This window comes from Caretta caretta, chromosome 19, assembly GCF_965140235.1.
Source record: "Caretta caretta isolate rCarCar2 chromosome 19, rCarCar1.hap1, whole genome shotgun sequence".
Taxonomy (NCBI): domain Eukaryota; kingdom Metazoa; phylum Chordata; order Testudines; family Cheloniidae; genus Caretta; species Caretta caretta.
This window is the reverse complement of record NC_134224.1, coordinates 11,530,437-11,536,620: the sequence shown is the minus strand read 5'-3', so window position 1 is coordinate 11,536,620 and position 6,184 is coordinate 11,530,437. Positions and strand designations below refer to the sequence as shown.

Here is a 6,184-nt window from a genome sequence, read left to right as displayed (position 1 = left end):
TTGTTACCCACGGTTGTCAGAACCCGCAACTTAACTCTTTCACTCCAGGCTGTGTAAGGAATAAATCAAGAGGAACTCAGCGATTGTCTGATCAAGGAATAATACAAGTCAGCATGCTCTTGTCTAACACTGCAGTTGATTTGATTTAAGCACACACGGACATAAGCAACAGATTTAGAACATCCCAGATATTGAGTATTCAACGACAAGTTAGCGCTGGCCAAACGCCTCCCTGCCAGGGAGTAAAGATGTCAAGAAAACATCTCTCCCAGGATAGCTCCCCAAAGTACACTATTATCTAAACTTTTTAACACTAACTTCTACAAAACACACAGGCCATAATGACCCCTACTAAGTCATCACTTGTCTTAACTTCCAAGAAATTTTTACTCTCAGAGGCGTCTAGACTCAAGGCTGTTCAGCACATATCTTCTTCCAGTCTCAGTTGTTTACTTTTTCCTCCCCTCTTCCCATACTTACTGGCAGTTTTGCTAATTGTTATGACCTTGCTTCTGAAAGCCTGCCTCCAAATTAACCCTTAACTATGCGGTGTTCTATTTCATTCATTCACAGTGGCTGAGTGCATATAATATGGCTGCAAATAGCTTGATCACATTCTGGGGTATATACACCCCACAAATCTAGAGCAACAATGTCATAGTTCCAGGGCACACTGTGCTTTAGACCCCCTTGAGTGCACCCCTTTGGGGACATACCTCGCTACCATCACCCCTTTCTGAGAGCCATGCAATTCTACCACCCTGGGACTGGGTCCCTCCCAAACACTCCCTGCATTTCTCAACCAGTGAGCACAAGAGCCCCAACCAGGTTTGGCTTCACTCCGGGGATCTGTGATCAGTGAGCTGATCAGAGCAACTCAGAAACAAAGCACTTGTTCTTCATTCATCCAAAGGTCTAAGGCAAGCGGAGACAGGAGGTAAAACCATTTAAGGGCTATACGCAAATTCCCCCATAATCTTTCCTTGCAAGCTTCAGTACATTTCATCCAGCTCATGGGCGGTGAGTATCAAAGGCCAAGGCGGGCTGAGCCTCCCCAAACAGCCGTGTGTGGTCTCGCCCACGCTGGGGCTAATGGGGGCTGGCCTGAGCTCCAGGCTGGGGATGCTCGGGCAGCCCGTGGGGGAAGGGGTGGCAGCTGCACGCGGGGGCACTCTGGGCTCCAGCGGGAAAGGCAGAGCCTCAGGAAGAAGAGCCCGGGGTTCACCGGCTGCCCATGATCCAGCCCAGTTACCTCCATCTCCGAGTTGACCCAAGCAGAGTGCCCCGCTGCAATGTCTGTTTGTCTCTCTCAGCTTTCACTGCCGACCCTCTCCCCTTTTCTAGGCCCAAGATTCTGCAATGCTTTCGTATCCTTGGCAAGAGCAAACTCTTCTCGCCTGGATGGAGTCAGGTAAGTACCCACTTCGCCCAGCCGTCATTGTGACCTTAACCCCTTTGGAGCTTTTTATCCCAGGTGTTTTATCTTTGCGTTGTCTCATGTCCTCGGGGTAGTCTATTTTTTTTGTCAAGCTCCAAATTTCTCGGTCAAGGTCCAAACACGCCAGAGAAGTTTTTAAAAAATTAATAAGTAACTAAAAAGATGTTGGGTCTGTTCAAAAGCATCTCGCGGTCCGGATTTGGCCCGCAGCCCACCTGTTGCCTACCCCTGCCCAATGCATTCAGGCAGGATAATATTTATAAAAAACCAACACCCAACTCCTTTGCTGTCCACAACTGGCAAAAGGGCAGGCAGCGAGCTCTATGGGGCAGGCAGCACGGTTTGACCAGGCCAGTGGCTTCTGACTCTAGGCCCGCAGAACACAGAAAACAGACCAGGCAGGCAAGCTGAGGAGTGCTCTGTGGGACAGGAGTAGAGGATATTTGCGCCATTGGTGTTATTGTACCAGTGCTTGGCATTCGCACTGGCCACGTGCCTATGGAGCGTGGTACCGTGGAAGGACCGCACCGCGGTTACCCATGCGGGAAGTCAGTCAGCTCCAAAGAGGGGTCACAGCGCACTGGCCATGGGGGAGCCGGCTCATGGGGGCATGAAGTGCATCGCATGCATGCCACGCGGTTGGCACAATGAGCTCCCTCCAGTATAAGCCAGGCCCGGAGGGCGCAGGGACCTACTATACCACCGTATTTACTCCAGAGTCACGCCACTGAAGTCAGCGTGGTGATACCAGCGTAGAACAGAAGAGAAACAGCGGTGAATCCAGCCCAGTGACTCCTTCCCCTGTACATGCCCCGTCTCCTGCAGCTTATTACAGCCCTTTACCCCTGGAGGGAGCATCCTCGCGCGGAGTATAACCCAGCCATTTCCTAGCACTGAGCTCACCGTCTGCTCCTCAGCCAGAAGCAGCAGGATTTCGTTCCCTACCGGACACTTTCCTTTCTCTGGCGCATCAAAAGGCGGGTAAGTGCATCGGCAGAAGATGGTCTGATGCTTTATGCTTTTTGCAACAGCTTGCAGAGAGCCAGAGCTCTTGAGTCGTCTCTTCCCCCCCTCCCCACGGCCTCTCAGAGGTCTGAAGCAATCTTTTAATCTGGCATCTAGCTTCACGCTGTAGCTCTGCCGGGGCCTTTTAACAAAGGCGGGGAGCCCTGGGAAAGGGCTGAACCGAGGTTCTGTTCCGAGAGGCAGCCAAGAACAGAGCTGCAGCTGTTTCAGAGATAATCCAACCCCTCCAAGAATTATTGTTTTCCTTAAAGCCCCAGCTCCTGGAGTCATGTGAATCTAGGAGGATTTCAGCCTTCATTCTTAAAGAAAAAGTAAGGTGCTAGCCCTTGTGGCTGTGGAGAAAGCTTCAAAAATGTGACCCCAGTGTGCCCTGAAGGCTCAAAAAGCAAAGGGCAAATAAAAAGAACCTCAAATCTATAATTTTTACATAATCTCATGATTTAAAGCCAATCTCGTGATTTCTGGTGAGCCTGACTCATGATTTTGGAACATTTGGGGCTGGCAATGCTGCCCTTGGCTCCGCTGAATCAGGCTGGGCCCCGCCAGGGACAGTTCAGGCCCCAGGGCTCTCAACTCGCACTTTTCATCAGTAGATCTCGACATCCTTCAGTCTTCAAAGGTCTCTCTCCTCAACAGCCCTGGGAGGCAGGGCAGGGCAGGTAGGCCCATTGTACAGATGGGGAACTGAGGCAGAGAGGGATGAAGTCACTTGTCCAAGATCACAGGGAGCCTGTGGCAGAACTTGGAGTGAAACCAGGGTTCCCCAATCCTAGTCAAGTGCCCTAGAGCAGTGATTTTCAGAGTACAGGTCGCAACCCAGCGCTGGGTCACGGAACGTCAAGCACAGGGTCGCCTTCCTGATTCATAGATTCATAGATATTAAGGCCAGAAGGGACCATTATGATCATCTAGTCTGACCTCCTGCACAATGCAGGCCACAGAATTTCACCCACCACTCCTAAAAAAGACCTCACACCTATATCTGTGCTATTGAAGTCCTCAAATTGTAGTTTGAAGACCTCAAGGAGCAGAGAATCCTCCAGCAAGTGACCCGTGCCCCATGCTACAGAGGAAGGCGAAAAACCTCCAGGGCCTTCCAATCTGCCCTGGAGGAAAATTCCTTCCCGACCCCAAATATGGCGATCAGCTAAACCCTGAGCATATGGGCAAGATTCATCAGCCAGATACTACAGAAAATTCTTTCACGGGTAACTTGGATCTTACCCCATCTAAAAACCCATCACAGGCCATTGGGCCTATTTACCTTGAATATTTAATTACCAAAACCATGTTATCCCATCATACCATCTCCTCCATAAACTTATCGAGTTTAATCTTAAAGCAAGATAGATCTTTTGCCCCCACTACTTCCCTCGGAAGGCTATTCCAAAACTTCACTCCTCTGATGGTTAGAAACCTTCGTCTAATTTCTAATCTAAATTTCCTAGTGGCCAGTTTATATCCATTTGTTCTTGTGTCCACATTGGTACTGAGTTTAAATAATTCCTCTCCCTCTCTGGTATTTATCCCTCTGATATATTTATAGAGAGCAATCATATCTCCCCTCAACCTTCTTTTAGTTAGGCTAAACAAGCCAAGCTCAATTGTAACGATCGTTGCCATGCAGCAGGGACCTGGAGAGGAAAGAGGTAGGCGGGAACTGAGGAGGGGAGCAAGTTGGGGCTTGCAGGGCTGCTGTGGGCCTCTCCCCGGCCCTAGAGCATGCTGCTGCCGGCAGGGAGAGAGGGAGCTCTGTGATGTCTGCTGGCGGGGGGAGAAAGGGGCCCCCTCCCGCGGAGCTAGCTGGGGAAGAGAGGGCTGGAGGGAGTCCTCTGGCCCCAGCCCTGGGGCAGCCTGCCTGCACCCCAAACGCCTCACCCGTGCCCCACCCCAGAGCCCACACCCCCAGCCAGAGCCCTCACCCCACCCCGCATCCCAACCCTCTACCCAAGCCTTGAGCCCCCTCCTGCACCCCTCATCCCCAGCCCCACCCTAGAGCCCTCACCCCCAGACAGAGCCCTCATCCCTGCTCCCCACCCTTGGCCACCTCCCCCACTCCTTACCATAGGCTTACTAAGGCTAGTGTTAGTGATGTAAAGTGGGTTATGCTGGAATGGACTGCAATATTATGATTTTATGAAAACTCTAGTCAAAAGATATAATTATGCTGGGTCACTGACATCACCAATTTTCTTCAACTGGGTCACGAGGAAAAACGTTTGAAAACCACTGCCTTAGGGTACATCTACATTGCATTGGCAACCCAGGGCTGTGGGGCAGGTTTGTGGACTCAGTGTTTCCAAGCCCACGCTTGAGCATCCACTCTGCCTTGTAAGCCTCGGTTTACAATTGTTGGGCCTGGGTCTCACAGCTGCGCGAACGTGGCTATGCTGCACCATCTGCGGCTTGAACTGCATCCCCACCGCAAAGTGACAGGGCTTGGGCCCGAGCCTAAGTGGGACCTGGACTCAGAACCCCTCCCTCTCCTGGTGGGTCCTAGGACTCAGGTCCGAGTGCTTCCTGACCTGAGCCAGACGGATGTGGGTGTGGACGATAGTGGGAAGGGGTTGGGCTCAAACAGGAGTCTGAGCCCAGATTTACAATGCAGGGCAGACACACCTTTACCCACAAAGCCAGCCTTCCTGAAAGGCCTTGGCTATTTCCTGTTTCAGTGAACTATGCCTGCCAGTAAATTTGCTCAGCAGAATACTAGTGTGAGTTGGCCACGGAAGGCCAAAGCAAGTTACTTAAATCACATGAGCAAGTATTTACGGAAACCTAATTAATTATTAGTAAGATTGAGTGGCTCCTAGAAGCCCCTGTCGTGGATTGAGAACCCCCTTGGCTACGCCCTGTGCAAAATCCAGGACATCGCAAGAGCACAGCCTGCAGTATTCCCCCTGAGCACAAGTTCGGTTCAAGCTTCAGAGAAAGCGTCACACAAAGGAGAGCAACAGAAGCATCAAGCGGTTTTTCAAACCGCTGCGTTGTGCTGTTTGAGCCAGCGCACGTTGGATCGGACTTCCAGCGACACTACAGCGCGAGCCTGCGGAGCGTCCCCCATGCCAGCACGGTCCCGCAAATGCTCTAGAGACACCGGTTTTAAAAGAGGAACCGAACACACAAAGAGGGAGAGACAGACCAGTGAAAAGGCAGGCCCCCCCCAACGAGGGGAGCGCTGGATTCAGTTCCTGTTGGAAAGGAGATGGAGAGCCCATGAGGCAAAGAGAGACAGAGGAAGATCATTCCAGGCAGCAGGGACTGCAGAGGAGAAAGCTCTCGCACCAAAGCGCTGTGGTGAAACTGCAAGGAGGGAGGGAGCGCACAGCAGAGACTCACCCAGCTTAGCTTTGGGCCTGTCCACTGCCTCACTGTTCACCCTGTTGGGCTCCCCAATAACTTCACATGTCACAGGATACCCCTTTGGGGGTCTGGTTTATTAACAGAAGAACTCTTCCCAGCTCTCCTCCTCTGGTCTCTGCAGGTCCAGAGACACACTGGTCACCATGTCTCTAAGCACCAGCCACACGACTGATATCTGCTGGCTCACACCCTTGGGGCGGCGTTCTTAGCCCTGGCCCGACTGTGGCTTCCCTCCCCCATGCTGGCTTCTCTCCCTGCAGGCCTCCCCCATGCATCTCCCTGTTCAGAGCAGCTCACCCAGCCCTTCTGCTCCTGGGAGTCTCCCCCTGAGCCCCGGGTTCCCTTTCTATCTCCCAG

At 52.1% G+C, this 6,184-nt stretch overlaps 1 long non-coding RNA gene across 1 annotated transcript; it reads left to right on the top strand.

The window, feature by feature from the left end:
• The first annotated feature begins 743 nt into the window (after window positions 1-743).
• Window positions 744-2,865, top strand: LOC125624842 (uncharacterized). Its single transcript, XR_007353403.2, has 3 exons — window positions 744-937; window positions 1,345-1,411; window positions 2,264-2,865. It is a non-coding gene; the product is annotated as an uncharacterized LOC125624842 (long non-coding RNA).
• The last annotated feature ends 3,319 nt before the right edge of the window (window positions 2,866-6,184 follow it).